General features: G+C 33.8%; 1 long non-coding RNA gene across 1 annotated transcript; it reads right to left on the bottom strand.

Moving 5' to 3' along the window:
- Window positions 1-9,493: 9,493 nt before the first annotated feature.
- LOC137723265 (uncharacterized) lies at window positions 9,494-14,866 on the bottom strand. Its single transcript, XR_011066885.1, has 7 exons — window positions 14,288-14,866; window positions 13,910-13,978; window positions 13,668-13,754; window positions 13,132-13,205; window positions 12,685-12,777; window positions 11,798-11,837; window positions 9,494-11,726 (listed from the first exon to the last, which is right to left on the bottom strand). It is a non-coding gene; the product is annotated as an uncharacterized lncRNA (long non-coding RNA).
- Between the last annotated feature and the right edge of the window lie 1,805 nt (window positions 14,867-16,671).

Below are 16,671 nucleotides of genomic sequence, written 5' to 3'. Positions count from 1 at the left end.
CACCCCACAAAATGTTAAATGCACCCCACATTAAATTTTAATACTAAATCATTTATGTATCCTACTATGCAATAACAATTTTGACCTTATTAGGTTTTAAAAAATAAAAAATTTGAAAATTCACCACAAATCACTTTTATTATTTATCTTTTTCAACTATCAAAACTCCTCACACCCTCCATTTTTTATGGTTATTTTCAACTAGGTTTATCTAACAGAATAGAAAGTACAGAGCATTTAGGAAGCATGAATACTACAAATTGGATGAACACAGATATCCAATAGCTATAAAATTTGTTAGCAAACCATAATTTTTCATATGAAAAATGCCTACAAATTTGTAAGAGCTTTTGGTTTCATTACACGGCCCAAATATTGCTTTGTAAGATACTACATCAAAGCACAACTTAAAAGTTCACATGTATCAAAATCACCATAAAAAATTAATAGGCTACACAGGCAAGCCCATGCCTGAACAACAGATTAGAACGAAGAACAAAATCATAAGACCTTTAATTTCTAAGATGTTAGAGTGTTATTCGGATGGTGAAGCAGTAAACTTGAGTCACAGTCCAATGAGCCAATTAAGCGGTTTAAAAATGAACGAAAAATAACAGAGTAGAACGAAAAAATAAAATCATAAGACATTTAAAAACGAGTGTTATAAGATTTGAAAAATGTGGGGTGTATAGAAAAGGTGGGATGTATGGAGAAAAGTGAGGTGTATGTTGAGAATGTGGGGTATGAGGGTATTATGAGGAAATATGAAGGGTGTATTAAGATAATTTTTAATTAAAAAAATCAAATGTAGAGTGTATTAAGTATGTGAGGTTTATTCAACAATACGTGGAGTGTTAATGTAATACGTGGATTGTTTATTCAACAATAAGTGAGGTTTTTTTCACTGTGACCGGAATACGAATAGTACACAACATATTTTTATTTAAATGATGGAAATTTTCTTTTCAAGTTACTAACTTTTATAATGACACGTGGTGTCACATCCCGGCCCGAGGCGGATCACTTCCCGGGCCCGCTCCACCACCGTAGCACGATATTGTCCGCTTTGGGCTTACCGTTCCCTCACGGTTTTGTTTTTGGGAACTCACGAGCAACTTCCCAGTGGGTCACCCATCATGTGATTGCTCTAGCCCTCTTCTCGCTTAACTTCGGAGTTCCTACGGAACCCGAAGCCAGTGAGCTCCCAAAAGGCCTCGTGCTAGGTAAGGATGGGAATATACATTTAAGGATCACTCCCCTTGGCGATGTGGGATGTTACAATCCACCCCCCTTAGGGGCCCGACGTCCTCGTCGGCACACACGCGACTAGGGTTAGGCTCTGATACCAAACTGTCACATCCCGGCCCAGGGCGGATCACTTCCCGGGCCCGCTCCACTACCGTAGCACGATATTGTCCGCTTTGGGCTTACCATTCCCTCACGGTTTTGTTTTTGGGAACTCACGAGCAACTTCCCAGTGGGTCACCCATCATGGGATTGCTCTAGCCCCCTTCTCGCTTAACTTCGGAGTTCCTACGGAACCCGAAGCCAGTGAGCTCCCAAAAGGCCTTGTTCTAGGTAAGGATGGGAATATACATTTAAGGATCACTCCCCTTGGCGATGTGGGATGTTACACGTGGTGTATCATCCCGTATTGGTCACACTAAAAAATCTAGCGTTGTTTTCTTTGTTTGGGGCCAAACAAAGTGGAAAGACTATAAAAATAAAATTAAAAAAAAAAAATGCTGGCAACCCTAAACCGAAATAGGCTTATAAGTTAAGCCCTTTTATAACAGGCCTATAAGTTAGGCCCAAACTTAAACATAACCGTTTTAAATCGAACCAAACCAAAATTGAATGGTTCTTTTTGTTTTCATTGTCAAAACGAACCAAACCAAAACGCAATAAATTTTGATTTCTGTTTTAATCTATTCCGAATTGCACCAATCTGTGCCCACCCTTATTCTGCATATTATGGGACACGTACAACATTGTGTTGTATTTGTAAGTGCTTTTGTTGAAGTGTTTTTTTAAAAGCACAATAATTTAATACCCCAGGTGTTTTATTAACTCCCCACATGTTGTTAATACACCCCAATAAAAAATTAATATTAAATAACTTGCAACTCTAATATGAAAGGACTATTCAAGCCCTCACAACCACTCTCACTCTCCATTATATAACAAAACCCTAAAAACACAAACACATCAGTGAAGAAATATTATTTTTGACGAACGGAACATAAAATCGAGTTTTGGCTCATCGTGCATTTGTTGGTTTTGGAATTTAAGAAATTATTTAAATGATGGAATATAAATTGACTTTTTGCAAAGCTCTGCTCTAAATGAAATCCATAAAATAGGAAGAAAAGTGGAGAATGTTGTAAAATTTAAAATATAATTAAATGTATTATTATTGTGGCTGTTTGATGATAAAGAAATTCAATGTTTTGGCTGGTTAGAATGGAAGCAATGCCATTAGATAATAACCTTTCAAAGGAATTTAGAATTGGTTATCATCTTTCATAAAATGATGTACGTCCGTTGGCAGTTTTTAAACAAACAAATGTGTTCCTTTTGCAAATCTTGGGAAAGCCATTTGTACAAACTGACATCACCAACAGTTCCTACCGTCTATGCATCAGGTTTTTGGGAATCCAACCACTAGTACAAAAACATACTTGCGCGACAGAGCAAATTGCGTTGTGCAAAATGTGTTTGCACAACGGTGACAACAAAATGTCACGCAAAGACATTTTGCGCAACGGAACTTTGCGTGACGAAGACTGTCGTCGCGCAAAGTGACCTTCTGGAAACCTTAATGAATGGTTCCAAAACTAAATTATTTCTTCCATAAATTTTTGTGGTATCCAATATTTTAAATTGAAGATCGAATTTGTTCATTATATTCATATAGGATCAAGGAGTGTAGCTATAAAAAAATCATCAAAATTGGAGTTAAATAACCGTTAAATCATGATTTTTCGTTTATAACCATCGAAAAGTTTTGTCCCGTTACTTGATCTCTGAATGTTTGTATTTTTACGATTTTTGGCGTATGTGATCTCGAAGTATATACAAACAAGTTTGACGGTTGGATTGTTAAAATTAGTTTCGTAGAATGTGTATCCCATCAAGTTCAATGATATATATGTGTGTGTGTGTGTATATATATATTAAGTAGCTTTAAATTTATTTATTTTGTTATAACACTTAAGAAATTGAATGGTATATATATTTATTAAGTAGCTTTAAATTTATTATTGTAGTTCGGATCGGGTTTTTGTTAGAAAAATATATTATTTTGTTTTATGTAAACAAAAAAAAAAGAATTTGAAAGGAGTAAAGTCACATTTTCAGTAAATTTTATAATAATTGTTTTTTTTTTAGATATAACTTGCGTGACGTCACAATTGGTCGTTGCACAAACATACTTTGCGCGACACACCAACCAATGCATTACTCAAAGATTGTTTGCATGACGCACCAACCAATGCATCACGCAGGTTGTTTGCATGACAAACAATTGCGTCTTGCAAAGTGTTTTTGTGGTCCACTTGTGTAAATATTTTAAATTGACGATCAAATTAGTTCATTGTATTTATATAGGATCAAGGAGTGTAGCTGTAAAAAAATCATCAAAATTGGAGTTAAAATAACCGTTAAATCTTGATTTTTCGTTTATAACCATCGAAAAGTTTTGTCGCGTTACTTGATCTCTAAATGTTTGTTTTTTGTGATTTTTGGCATATGCGATCTCGAAGTATATACAAACAAGTTTGACGGTTGGATTGTTGAAGCTAGTTTCGTAAAATGTATCCCATCAAAACAATAGATTCACTAACACTTAAGAGTTTATTTATATTTTCACTAAGTATAACGTAAGATTTTGTGGCATCCAATAGTGTAAATATTTTAAATTGAAGATCAAATTCATTCATTGTATTCATATAAGGTCAAGGAGTGTAGCTGTAAAAAATCATCAAAATCGGAGTTAAAATAACTATTAAATCACGATTTTTAGTTTATAACCGTCGAAAAGTTTTGTCCTGTTACTTGATCTCTGAATGCTTGTTTTTTGCGATTTGTGGCGTATGCGATCTCGAAACATCTACAAACAAGTTTGACGATTGGATCATTGAAATTAGTTTCGTAGAATGCGTATCCCATCAAAACAATAGATTCACTAACACTGAAGAGTTTCTTTATAATTTCATGAAGTATAACATAAGATTTTGTAGTATCCATTAGTGTAAATATTTTAAATTGAAGATCGAATTCATTCATTGTATTTATATAGGATCAAGTAGTGTAGCTGTAAAAAAATCATCCAAATCGGAGTTAAAAGAATCGTTAAATCTTGATTTTTTGTTTATAACCGTCAAAAAGTTTTGTTCTGTTACTTGATCTTTGAATGTTTGCTTTTTGAGATTTTTGGTGTATGCGATCTCGAAGTATATACAAACAAGTTTGACGGTTGGATCATTGAAATTAGTTTCGTAGAATGTGTATTCCATCAAAACGGTCGATTCACTAACACTTAGAGTTTATTTATACTTTCATTAAGTATAACATAAAATTTTGTGATATCCATTACTGTAAATATTTTAAATTGAAGATCGAGTTCATTCATTGTATTCATATCGGGTCAAGGAGTGTAGTGTAAAAAATCATCAAAATCGGAGTAAAAACTATCATTAAATCGTGATTTTTCGTTTATAACCGTCGAAAAGTTTTGTCCTGTTACTTGCTTTCTGAATATTTGTTTTTTACGATTTTCTGAGTATGTGATCTCGAAGTATATACAAACAAGTTTGACGGTTGGATCGTTGAAACTAATTTCGTAGAATGCGTATCCCATCAAGTTGAGTGATATATATATATATATATATATATTTATTGAGTACCTTTAAATTTATTTATTTTGTACGTCTTAAGAAATTGAATGGTATGTATATTTATTAAGTAGCTTTAAATTTATTATTATAGTTCGGATCAGGTTTTTGTTAGAAAAATATATTATTGTGGGTTTTATGTAAAAAAAAATGAATGAATTTGAAAGGAGTAAAGTCACATTTTCAGTAAATTTTATAATTTAAAAAAAAAAAAATATATATATATATAACTAGCACGACGCCAAAGTGTGATCATTGCGCAAAGAGCCTTTGCGCAACGTCATAATGAATACATGCGTCGCGCAAGGGGGTAAAATTTTGGCACTGCAATTGTAAAAATTAGGTGCTCTTTTGAATTGGACAAAATGGGGTAAACTTAGGCCCTGCAATTTTCAATTGTCCAAACAACTCTCTTTCACTCGGTCTCTCGCTTCCCTCTCTCTCACTCCGGTCGTCTTTGTCTTCCTTCATTTGCCACTTCCTCAAGTGATTTTCGAAGACGCCAGACATCCACCTTATGCAATAAAGTGCATAAGGAACTCCTCGCCATTACCCACTCATCGTTAGATGAAGACAAAGGTAACTAGGTAATTAGGAAACCCTAATTATCATATATACACTTAAATTAAGGTTTTATTTGTTGTTAATTTAAGTGTAATTAGGGTAATTAGAATTTTATTTGGTGAGTGTTGCAGGAACTTGTGTCTGCTTTAATCCTAAATTAGGGTTTTATTTGAAAGCTCTGTGTATATTGAAAGCTCTGGTTGCAAATCTGTGATTTTTTTAATTGGTTGCGAGGCAAATGCAAAGGTATTTGGGCTCAAGAAAATGGTATGAAGGAAAGCTCTGAAATTAGATATTGCTATTATTATGTACTAGAAACTTCAGTACCCTTTTATTCCTCCTCTGCACACTTTTTATAGTTGCTTGTCAATCACTTATTAATAACTTAACATGCTTAGCAAATCACTCATTTGCACACTTTTTACAGCTGCTTCATCTTCAACATTGTACCTCATGGTCCAACTTTTGGAAGTATCTTTAGATAGCTTGTTTTAGTTTTCAGACTACATGCTAATTAATGTAAGATAAAACTTGTGGAAAGTGGCTTGATCTTGTGCATATTTAGCATAAGCAGAACCCTTGCAAAAGATGGCATATAATTAATAGTACAAAGATGCAACTCTTCTAGTGTGATTTGATTACTTACTAGCGTAACTGAACCGGCGATGGTTGGGTTGATTAGGCTTTGTTGTCTTGTCAAGTCGGCCAAAAGAATTTGTAATCCTTTTAGAAAAACATATGTATAATATAACACATGTAAGAGAATTAGTGCATTCCTATAACAAGTTGGAGATGGACTTGAACCAAAAGTTGTTATGTTCCACTATGAGGAGAAAGAAATGTATAACCAAACTATGTCAAGCAAGCAAATGAAAATTACTAAATGAGAATTTGAAAATAATAAATGAGAATTTGCAATGCGCCCATGTCGTAAGATACACTTTTAGGATTGATAATTGGATTAAGGCAGATTTCCATTATATAAATCATGTACCAATTTCCAACTATGACGACCTCTTATCCTTTCAAACTTTCTGTCTACCTTAGTTTGCTAGCCATGAACTTGATGATATTATCATGATGTCAATCAATTTAATAATTGAATTACTGCTTTTATTTCAAATGGTAGCTACAAGCCAAACTTGATGATATTATCATGATGTCAATCAATTTAATCATTCCATGTACTTAAGCTTTCAATTTGCTTTGAGAACTATTAAATGTAATGAACTTTGGTATTGCCTTTGTAACCTTAATCTGTATATTGCCTTCTTTTTTTTCCTATATGTTGTCTGCAACCTATTGGAGTCTAAGTGAGAAATGGCTCATTTCTTACGTTTTATCACATGGCAACTCATTTAGAACAAAGAGGGTGTGCTTTACCACAAGGATATTTGTCTTGCAAAGTAATACTTTCCCATCCAAAAGTTTGGTACGTCCTGGAGTCCTCTCATGTTTTCAATTGCTCTAATTTATTATTACTTGGTCTTCTCTGAGTTCTATTTCCCTCCAAATTGCTAGTGCTTTGCTTTCTCATGTTTCTTGCTTCGAACATTACTAGTGAACATCGACGGATTCCTGAACATTTCTTCAACTATCGAGGGGGCGCTTAAGAGGGTTTGACATGTAGGTGTAGATATATGTGGTTGAGAGCTATATGTGGTTTGACATGTAGGTGTAGATTTTTGTCCCCAAGTGTCTATCTTAGCCTTATCTTTTTGAGAAGAACTTATTTCTTTTCAATGATCTGGTATTGTGATTGATGGGAGCAAAGCAAATGTGAGGATGAAATATAATTGCTATTTAATACTTGTTTGTGACATGTGGTTTACCAGATGTCACTTGGTTCCATTTTCTATTCTGGTTTGCTCTGCTTCTGGTTTTTTGTTGGTTAGTAGATATAGTGGACTGGGATTAGTTACACAGTGCAGACTATAACTTCCCTTATGCATTTTGAGCTAATTTATTGATAAGGATTCCATATGCATTCATCTCCTTTATGTTTCCCCACTCTAAAGAATCAGATACCTTTCTTCGTTTTGCTATTGACTGGTTTAGACTGGTTGATGCCCTTGTTGACATTTTGTCTTGTATGTGAGTCGAAAAGGAAATTGTTGGGTGGCATCTTTTTTACTATTTTCTTCTTTCCACATGTTTCTTGTGTGAACTTTACAAGAACCTCTTTTGATTGATTTTCTTCAAGCACTACTACCTCTATCTTTTTTTTTTCCGTGTAATTTTCAAACCTAGACCTCATGCCATCACAATCACATGGATCATTCCACATGATTCATTTACTAGAACACTAGGATTTTCTTTGTGTATGAAACAAACAGACAAAACATTGTAGGTTGAAAAAATATGAATGCAAAGACCTAGAGTATTACGTTGTATTGATTGAACCGAATACCCGTTACTTTGTATTTTGTTTTTTCTGAAATGATTAGTTTTAAATGCAAGAAAGGATTAGTTTCTAATGTTATATTTTTATGGTTCAAAAAGTGTATAGATGTCGGAGTTGATCACTCGTCGCTAGAGTGTGACCAATACGCCTCCTAATCAAGGACGTCACTGTATCTGAGGATGCAGGTTTTCAGATCCTGAATGAGGTCCTAGATCAGAAGTTTGGTTGTCGTCATGGCAAGGTTGTTCGGTGTATACAGAACGTGCGGGTTCGTGAGACGGGTGCCTCCTCTTCCAAATTGACCACAAGAGAGGTCAATGCCCTGAAAGAGGAAGTTACAACCCTAAAAGGTCAGCTTCCGGCCCAGTGAGAGCAGATGAGTATTATTGTACAGGCCTTACAAATGTCCGGCCTGCAAATCCCAATGCCAGCACCTGATCTTGCTCCACCTTCGACCTCCCAGCCACTTCGCCCAACTGATACCTAGTAGCCTGATGTATCAAACCTAGAAGACCACTTGTTGTAGTCTTTTCTTTTTTGTTCGGACATCTTGTATGTACATTTTCACATATTTTATAATTAAATACTTTTTCTTGGTTTATTAATTATGGTTTAGAATTTAATTACAATATTTATTAAAAATTAAATAAAAATTTTTTTTGCCAAAAAAAAAAAAAAAAAGGGTTTGCGCGACGAAGAAGTAACATGCATTGTGTAAAGACACTTTGCGCGACGCAGATCTTACGTCACACAAAGACACTTTGCGCGACACATGTTATTTCTTTGTCGCACAAACCCTACTTTCACTGCCTTAGCGCGACGGTTGGTGCGCAACGAAGGTTTCGTTGGGCTAATTTTTGCGCGACATTTTTTGACTTTGCGTGACGAAGGACCTATGTCACGCAAACTGTTTTTTGTACTAGCGAATGTGACTATTCAAGAAAATTTGAAAGGGTACTCGGATGTCTATATAAATCAAACGGTAGGATAGAGATTTTATAAAACAATTTAATTCATCTTTCTTGTCTTTAAAATGTAGATTATTCTTTTGTTTGAAACATATGAAGAGTTTGATGTGTGGTAAACTGATGATTGTGGGTGTATGAGAGTGTGAGGTATGATGGTAGTAATGAAAAATATGCAGGATGTGTTAAGATGAGCATTACTTTAAAAAGGAAAGGTGGATGTACTAATTATGTCAAGAGCAGTCAATAAAATGTAGAGTGTTAATAAAACAACGCGGTATTTGCTCTTGTTTTTGTTAATATATATGTATTTCTATTTGATAACAAATTAAGGAAACAAATTCTTATGATATTTTGAAGTTATTCTCTTGAAAATTTTTCCTTTTTTTTCTTCACTTAATTTAGTAAATATAAGTGGAAAACTATAGTTGTTAGTGTATAAACAAGTAAAAAGTTGGAAAATGATCCTCGTTGGATCCATTGCCTAGGGATTCCGTAATCGTGACCATTCATTGTACATCATGCGGTGAGAAATTATTTCAAAATTTCAAATTTAAAATTAAATATAAATAGTACCTAACGAAAACTGACACCATGATGTAAGATAAACGGTCGGATCCTTTTCCTAAAAGGTTCACCAAAAACAAGTAAAAAGTGATTTCCGTTCCTATGACCACATGCGTATCATGGAAGAAAGCAAGCTCATTTCAACACTACACCACATACTAGGAAAGGGCAAGATATTCCAGACAAGAACAAGATACCTCAATCATACAAAATTAGATACCTTTATTGAAAATTCAATCACTCCAAATTTAGTAACTTTATGTAAAATATCTTGTTTTAGACCGTTAAGGGTATTAATGGTATATACAAGACAATGTTAGTGTGAGATATTTAAGATCAACTAAAATGTAACGCAAACAACCTTATAAATTATAATTGTCTTCACGCGCATAAACAATAGACACTATTTTATGTAGTGGTAAAAATTGAATGAAAAAATTAACGCAAAGTGTAATCTATTGATTTGAGAAACTTCACAGACTGACGTCAGCATTGCTTTCCATGTCATCCCGGTAAATGCAGCCACCTGAAGGGTGAGGTGAACATTTCCTCCTCATCCAACTGATAAAAGACTTGCTTTAAAAATACCTTTTGCAATAGTTTACAAGCAACTTAGCCCGCGCGAGGCCGTGGGTCTAAAACCATGTTAAACGTATAAAATATATTAAAACATATTTACTTCTATGTCAAAACATATTTACATCTTTATATCAATACAAAACAAAAGATACATAATTGTGTTGTAAAATTGCTGGATTGATAGATGAATGAATGCCCGCTCAAAAAGAACAAAGACTTAAGAATAGTGTTTGATACTTTCAAAAGTATCATCATTGTTTTGTGGATGGTTGTAGTTACGAGAGTCTCTATAAATAGAGCACTCCATCTGTTATCAAATGCACTGCAAAAGAAAGCAAGAGAAATAATATCAGTATCCCTCCCTCTCTTTATCTGTCATCCTTTTTGTGTTATAGCTACTAAAGTTATAGTGTGATATTTTGCACCTGCTTCGCTCCTGTCCTTAGAAAGGTTTTCTAACTTTTGCCTATTTATAACAGTTTGTACAATATATTACAACACTCTGAGGCTCATGTCTTTAGTTCTAGTGATTCATACTTCCTCAACAAATCAACCATTTGTTCTTTAACAATGTCCCTGTTATGGAGAAGGCAAATGGAGTATAAATGTCAAAGGGGCTACCAACGCGTAACTTAAATTTAGTTACGAAAGTACATTAAATTTAAAAGCAAGAAATTAGAAGATAGCTAATCATGTAGAAAGTCATAATACTAATAATCATAATTTAGACGACACACATGAAACTGGAGTGGCCTTAATGCATTTATATCGAATTCAAAATAGAAGAAAATTCAATTAGGCTGGAATGAAAAATTTTAAGCTTTTAACATAATAAATTCACCGGCACATATTGCTCATTCAATATGTGGTATGACCAAACTCTAAAACTTATCCAAGTTCACACAATCATACTTGGCACTCGTCAGTTTTCACCTATTACAAATGCAGAGCAGCACTACATTCCATAGTTAATTTCAATAGGAAATACTACTCTCCAATGATTTTTCCGATCAAGGGAAAAGAAGTCTCCAATGATTAGGTGATGTGACTCAATCGACAAAGTCAAGCAGAGATCGCCACCTACCTATTCCAAAGCTAAAATTTCAAGCAGAAATCTATATAATGATTTGGTGAGATGACTCAAATGTGAGAACCAAGCAGAGAGCACAGAAAAATAAACCTCAATAATCGAGCAACAAAATCACAAACCAAGGGATGAAGCTATTAGGATGTACTCGGTTATCTTTAAGAATACATAACCTACTACCTAAAGCCTATAATGTTACATCACCAACAGTCATAGATAAGAACCAAAATAAGCACCATAATCCAAAAGACATAATTTTATCAAGCAAAGAGAAGGAAACAATTTCACCATAACAAAATCAAAGGAACCAAGTTTCAGCCAACAACCAATCAAAATAACACCACACAAACACCAAAAGTTGCACCAATTCCACACAAAAATGTAAACTTGTACGGAAATTACCACGACTTGAACAAAATTCAAGCTACCCATCAACAACTAACAGAAATACCAATATTTCCAACAGAGGATAAAAAAAAAAACCGCAAATAAAAAATCCAACATATTGTATAGAAAGATAGCAGCTTTACCCGAAGAACAATAATTGAAATTTCAGCACTTGGATTTGTTGGGGGGTAGCAGTGGAATTAACTCGGTATTCGACTGTTCATTCTCAGCTTTTCATGTTGTTGTTCAGTCCTCTTTATCTTAATAAAGTTTATTTCCTGAAAAAAAAAATAAAGATTTTTAGTAATGGATTAAAACTAACATGTAATATAGAACTTCTGTGTTTTACTTTCTTATTGGTCCAAGGCTCGAGAAAAGTATTTCATGAGCTGCCAAAAAAAAAAAAAGTCAAGAAAATGAATATAGTTGTTCTATATCATCCTATTGAAACCATTAAAATAGTTTTTACATTATGTGAAGCAAATTATATGAAAGTATAATTCAAATGAAATGTCAATTAATGGAAGATCTAAATTGTTCATATATTAAATTATCATATAAGCGGAGGACCTTTTTACCACAACTTGAACCACACTGTTAGCAACTGAAACAATTTGATTCTTTATAAACAAAATGAAAAGGAAAAGAGAAGGACAATCAGATTATTTTAAAATTTACAGATTAAATCCCCCTGCATATTTTAAAAACAGTTTGAATAAAAACTGTTAGCAACTGAAACAGTTTGATTCTTTTTCAACTCCCCCTGCATATTTAAAAAAAAATTACAGATTAAATTAAATAAAAACAATTCAATAAAATTAATCACAAATTTCATTTGAGTAATCATCAAAATCGAGAGTATATAGGTGAATTATGGACAATTTACTATGGCTCAGTCAAGTAAGGACCAAATGTAAAAAGTAACACGAAGTCAAAGTGTAATGAAAAAAAAGAAGAGGAAATAAAGATGGTAATATTATCACAAAAACAGCAGCAAGAGACCTTAATTAATTAAGGTGGCTTATTTTAGTGAGCAAAGAAAAGCTAACAATTAACAAAGCATGGATTTAGTTGAGAAAAAAACACAGGATGAAATAACATTATCTCTTTTCAAAAGAATATAAAAATACTACCAAGGATTCAAAAATATTAGTTAACACAAACAAACAGCAACAAAAGCCATTAGACATAAGGTAAAGTACCAAAAACTTGATCCAAGAAAAAAGAATCATTTACCTCTACGGCTCTAACCATGTGACGGGGAGCTTCCTCCTTCCCAATTAAATGGTGGATTGAATACCCAACATGCTTCTTTCCAAAGAGAAGTGCCTGATGAAGATGAAAAAAAATATAATTCAAATTACATCAAAAGAAGTAAAAAAGTGGATAAGAATGGCAAAGCATGAAAATTGAACACGATGAATTACTGACAGGATTAAATTTTCTATCTTCAACTCTCCGACTAATTTGATATAGCACAACAATTAACCGTTTGAAAGAATTGTGTAAAACATTATTGATTTTCTGAATTTAGTAGACATACAAGATCTCTTTGATTCAGCAGTTGAAAAGAGAAATAAACAAAGCGTGAATGTGTATATAAAAAGTTGAACTTTATGGGAGATGAAGAAATAACTTTACGGCTAGCAAACTATTAGAAATCCTATTTTCAAACTCACTTACATTATCAACAATGCCAGCCCTTGCCTCCTCTCTCCCTTTGCGTTGGGATGTATAAGTTTGTCTTAAATAAAACCCTGTAAGAAAGGGAAAGCAGAAGAAAGTTTAAGGAAGTTAAAATGAAAGCTACAATATGCACAAAACGTAACTATTAGTAATAATAACCAATGTAATCAAACATAAATAAAATGGTAAGGTACAGTTTTATTCTTTTTCATACAGTTCTGTGGTTCGAGTCTTATGAAATGGCGAGTTTGATACAAATTATTAATGATGGAATGGATAGTTTTATTCTCTTTCATAAAAGTCACATTCAAAACTAAAATTCAATGCCAAAAACCAATACCAACATGATTCAAAGAACCTCAATCTACTATCTTTAACAATTGAAACTATATTGTGTTAAATCTTTAGTCTTAATTTGAAGACTGAAAATAAAATAATTTGAAGCTACATTGATTAGTATTAAGCTTAGCCTAAAATATTCTTCAGCAGATGCAATCCATAATTAAGACAAATTCAAAAAAATTGAGCCTTACCTGATCAGTGATAAAACAACATGCTCAGAAATACGATTTCAAATTGAATTTGAACGATGACAGCCACCTCCTTCTCTGAGTTCGAAGCTGGAAATTGAACAAAATACAATAAAATTTGAATCATACAATCCAAATTTCAAACAAAGGGCTAAATTTTCATACATGCAACTCAACAACTAAGATTGTTACTACAGATTATTCAAGAACTAATTACCAAAAAAACAGCACTCTGAGGTTCATACCTTTAGTTTTTGTTCATTTATTATTTTTCTCAGTAAATCAACCATTTGTTCTTTATCAATTTCCAAGACCTGTTATAGAGAAGGCAAATATAGCATAAAAAATTAACTGGGTTAGCAACATGTAACTTAAATATCCTTAAGAAAGTATATTTAACTCAAAACCAAGAAATTAGAAGATATCTAAATCATGTAGAAAGTCATGAACTCAAGAACTAAACTATCCCAGTGAGTCTGAAATTGAGAGATACCCACTAAACAAACATTTCAACGATTTGGGAGATATCCATCAACTTTTCGACTTGAGAGATACCCATGTCGATTTTTCAAGATTGATAGAGAAAATGAGCAACCCAAATAATTAGGGAGGTTTATATATACTTGGCGAATGGAAAGGAGAACCAAGAGGGGTTTCCAAAACCCCGTCTTGAAAAGAAAGAAGGAGATCAAGGTCGTCCTGACGTTTAGACATGCTTCCGCTCTCTCTCTCTCTCTCTCTCTCTCTCTCTCTCTCTCTCTCTCTCTCTCTCTCTCTCTCTCTCTCTCTCTCTCTTCGTCTTCTGCGTCTGTGATTTTTGTTACAGTCTTTGCTTGCAGCAATCGAGGTAGGTGGAGGGTCGGTGAGGAGGAACTTGAGCTCCTTCTGCAGTCGGAGGTTGAGAGCAATGGAAAATGAAGAGATTCATCCCTTTCAGATATCAATCCCCAAAATCCTCTTCAACAATTCGGATTAGCAAACACTCTGGCCTGAAGCCAAAATCTGTGTACAAAAGCTCTACCTCAAGTGGGCAAACTCCCAAAATAATATGAAAATTACCCAAATCCATACAGCCTTCCAAAACCCTAGCAATCGATACAAATTTGAAACCAAAAATAATTTCAAGGAAATTGATAGATAATCAAATTTATTTGAGGAGATGAAGAGGGCAAACTACTTTAGTACAATTTACCTTCTGGGTTGCCCTCCCTACTCTTTTGGTAGACTATCTCATCCACAAACAGGTGTTTCTCACGGCAGTGCCGTCTGACCAAGTTAAATGGATTATACTCATCCAGCCATCTTGCCCGCTCTGATGGAGCCATCTTTCTTCAATTAATCTACCTGAGTTTTGGGTTGTGGATTTAAGATTTCTCGTTCTAGGGTTTGATGGAGTCCGCAGGCAGTTGGAGAAAGATTGAAGCGGCGTCCCATTTTGTTCTCCGTTCGACAGCAAAGCAAACTAGCAAAATTGAAATAACAGCAAAATAGGCGGGGTAGAATCGGATATACACTGTACAAGTAACAGTGAATTCAGTCTAAACGGACATAACAGGAATTAAAACCAAAGTTATACTGTTAGTATATTTATAATATAATATAATTTGTAGTTTTCATATTTTGTAGGACTAAATGCAAAGAAAGGAATTTTGAGCCTGGAGGAGTTTTGAGAGCTTAAAGATGGTCCATCAATGTTCAAAAGAAGATTGCGGGATATCAAAGCGATGCCTAAAACCCGGATGTGAAACAAAATTTGGAAATTCTGAAATGTGGGAGTTTCTGCCAAGCGACTTCAGTAGGCTGCCATTTATGCATCCAGAGAAACCAGATTGCATAGCACATATGGATGGAAAGCTAAGGAAGTCTTCCTTCCAATGGCGCTAGAATCATGTCAGTCCGATATTCGTCCAATGAATTATGGTCGTTTTAGTGACTGCTGTCCGAATTTCAAAATTGTGCAGTCCGTTTGAGCTGGGGATTTAAACCCCAGCTAGAGAACTATTCTGACCATTTTTGTAGGAAAGTCCGCGCTTCCCTTTTATGCCAAATATTTTACTTCATATTCTTCATATTCCTCACTACATTGACAAGTGGAGGGCTGAGATCAAAACCAAAACAATTGGGATTTAAAGAAAGACCAAGCGACGAAGGGAAATAAAAGGAGACGGCTGCATGCCTGTTTTGGAGGAAGAAACTGTTACGAAAATTTAATAATAATATTATTATATTAAATTTATTAATTGAATAAAAATTAAAAGTCGAGCTTTTTGGTAGAAAGATATGTCTACTTAAATGAAATGTTGCAACTTTTGACGCTTCATAAATAGTCACATGCTTTCCAAAGAGATATATCACATTCTATAAATAGGGAACACTACAATATTAGCTTTAAGTGTCAGATGATTGTGTCAGTTTAATAAGCCATTATGTCGGATAAAAGATATCCGACACATTATTCAGTTAGTGTCGGATAACAATGAATTTATGTCGGTTATATCCAACATAAAATTTTGGCTGATATTTAGTGGCGGATACAACCGCCATAAAAGTATTATAACCGCCAGTATTTTTGAATTATTATTTTTAAATATTTTTTAACAGATTCTGACGGTTTTGAAGTTAATGGTGGCAGATATAACCGACAAAAATTGACTATTTTTTTATTTTAGTTTTCTGACGGTTTTTATTTTAGATTTTTGGCAGTTTTGAAGTTTCTGGCGGTTATTATTTTAGTTTTCTAGCAGTTATAACAGACAGAAATTGACTATTTTATTATTTTAGTTTCTAGCAGTTATTATTTTAGTTTTTTGGTGGTTATAACCTACAGAAATTCACTATTTTATTATTTTTACGCCAAAAGTTTTTCAATTTGTTGTTCATTCAGATTTCTTCCTCTTGCTCTTCAGATTTCTTCATTTTCAATCTTTTTCTTCTCTTCATCTTCAATCTTCATTTATTTAGAGATTTTAAGTTAATTAGTAAGATAAATTAGGAATATTTGTGTTCC

The sequence above is a fragment of the Pyrus communis genome, chromosome 17 (genome assembly GCF_963583255.1).
Source record: "Pyrus communis chromosome 17, drPyrComm1.1, whole genome shotgun sequence".
Lineage (NCBI taxonomy): Eukaryota > Viridiplantae > Streptophyta > Magnoliopsida > Rosales > Rosaceae > Pyrus > Pyrus communis.
The sequence above is the reverse complement of the archived record's forward strand: the minus strand, read 5'-3'. Positions and strand labels throughout refer to the sequence as shown.